Source organism: Parus major, chromosome 11 (genome assembly GCF_001522545.3).
Source record: "Parus major isolate Abel chromosome 11, Parus_major1.1, whole genome shotgun sequence".
Taxonomy (NCBI): Eukaryota; Metazoa; Chordata; class Aves; order Passeriformes; family Paridae; genus Parus; species Parus major.
In genome coordinates this window covers 11,664,286-11,666,133 of record NC_031780.1, presented here as the reverse complement: position 1 = coordinate 11,666,133, position 1,848 = coordinate 11,664,286, and the positions used below count along the sequence as shown (strand labels likewise).

The following is a 1,848-nucleotide window of genomic DNA, read 5'->3' as shown; positions in this document are numbered from 1 at the left end:
GGCTGAGGGTGGCCCGGTGGCCGGCCCGGGGTCCCCCTGCGCTCCTCGCGGCCGCTGCTTGTGGCCGGTCCCCAGCGCTGCAGGCGCCGGGACCCTGCGGGCACCGCGCTCCTGGCGCGGGATGCATCGAGCGCCAAACTTTTACTCCCGTGTGTTACTTCCAGAGGAGGAACCTCTCGCAAACAAATGTCACGATCTTGAAATAAAAAATATAGCTGCACAGAGGCTACAAACGAGGCTATTTTTAATATCTCGTGCATCCAGCGATACACGTAGGCTGTGGGTAAATGGTGGATGTCCCGCCGAGCTCCGCTCTCCGCGCCCCTCCGCGCGTCACGCTGCTGCGGGCACGGAAAGTTACTCTGGAAAATAAGCTGAACCGGCAGAAGCGGGAGCACAGGCGTTTCTTTCCCTCCACCCTGACCCATCTAGTGCTCTCTCCTCCCACTCCCCCCGCTGGATTATTTACTCTTCTATAGAAGCTACTCCTTTTTCCCGTATTAATATTAACAAACTCTCTGTAAAAGCAAGAGGCTGATCAGATCCAACTCATTTCAATTTCAAATGAGCCGGTAAAGCCTAGAGAGTGAGCGAGAGGAGAAAGGAGAGAGGGACAAATCTTCCCATTCGAGGAACAGGCTTAGTGGCGTTTTCTTCTCGTTATTAAACGAAAGAGATTGTAAAACGTTTATCGGTAAGGGTGGGGGGAAGAAAAACAGACGCAAAACCCAACCAAACAAACGCATACGAACCGAAAAATCCTCCCAGGTGCCACTCCAGCATTTAGTCAGCGTTGCAAAGTGGTCACTGACGCTTCTTTTCATTTCTGCACAGGGCGAGCCCCCTCCCTCCCCGCAGCATTCGGTACAGTAGATTTTGAGAAAAAGACAAACGAAGCTATCAGCGGGGATGATGTTGAAGAATGAAGATAATAATGTTGCTATAGGTGGTACTTCACATGACATTATTTTTCACTGAATATTTAAAGAGATGTTTCGGCAGAGATGGATACACTCAGCACAGGCTGTCACCCTCCGTACCCTGAGACAGTGGGAAAGAAACCGAACCTGAACGCACAGAAACGCACTCCTTACTCACTGCTAGCCACACGTAGATGCACGCAAAATACCCACGCCGGTCTATTTGCACATTTATGCCTGTATTTCTAACTGTATCAATCACTCCATTAGCTTCCTACAGTTTCTAAGCTAGACGATCTCCCAAAATTATTCGCGTTCACAATTTCATTATACTTTTGCCGATTAAGCTTGAGTCAAATTTCCCCAGATGTGCAGTACCTTTGCTTCGTGGCTGGAAAAAGGCGGCCGTGGACAGGTAATTAAAAAGCAACAACAGCAACAACAAGACGAAAAAGAGTGGCTTAAAGAAAAAGAAATTAATTTGGAGAAATTAAGTTTTACAACTTTTTTTTTCGTTTCTCTTCTCCTCGCTAGTGTTAAAGCGGCGCCTGGTATTTCATCCAAGACCGATTGATTATTTATTGTTTGTTTTCCTCTCCTTCGCTGGGGGCCGGGAGGGGTGGGGAATGGGTGGGGGCAGAGCAGCAGTGCCAGGGCTAGAGAAAAATCGGTCTTTATTGTTGTTGATAGCAATACATCAATTAAACGTCATTGTCTCTAACAGAAGTTGTGAGAGTTCACAAGCGTAAATACTCTGATCCCGGGTTTTCCCTCTCGATGCTCCGAATGACAGTGACATATTTTTCCCTCCCCGCCACACCTTAGAGGGTTTTTTTTCCCCTCTCGGATTATTCTTTTTAATGGAGGTGGGAGGCTTTCTAATGTGCTTCAATGCAAATCAGCCTGGCTGCAAGACACCCGTGGTGGG

At 48.3% G+C, this 1,848-nt stretch overlaps 1 protein-coding gene across 1 annotated transcript in view; it reads right to left on the bottom strand.

Moving 5' to 3' along the window:
* Positions 1–1,496, bottom strand: part of SALL1 (spalt like transcription factor 1) — an 18,469-nt gene extending 16,973 nt beyond the window's left edge. The window contains exon 1 of the mRNA XM_015640271.2: positions 1,299–1,496. The gene's annotated coding sequence lies outside the window, so the exon portion shown is untranslated. The remainder of the gene's footprint in view (positions 1–1,298) is intronic.
* Between the last annotated feature and the right edge of the window lie 352 nt (positions 1,497–1,848).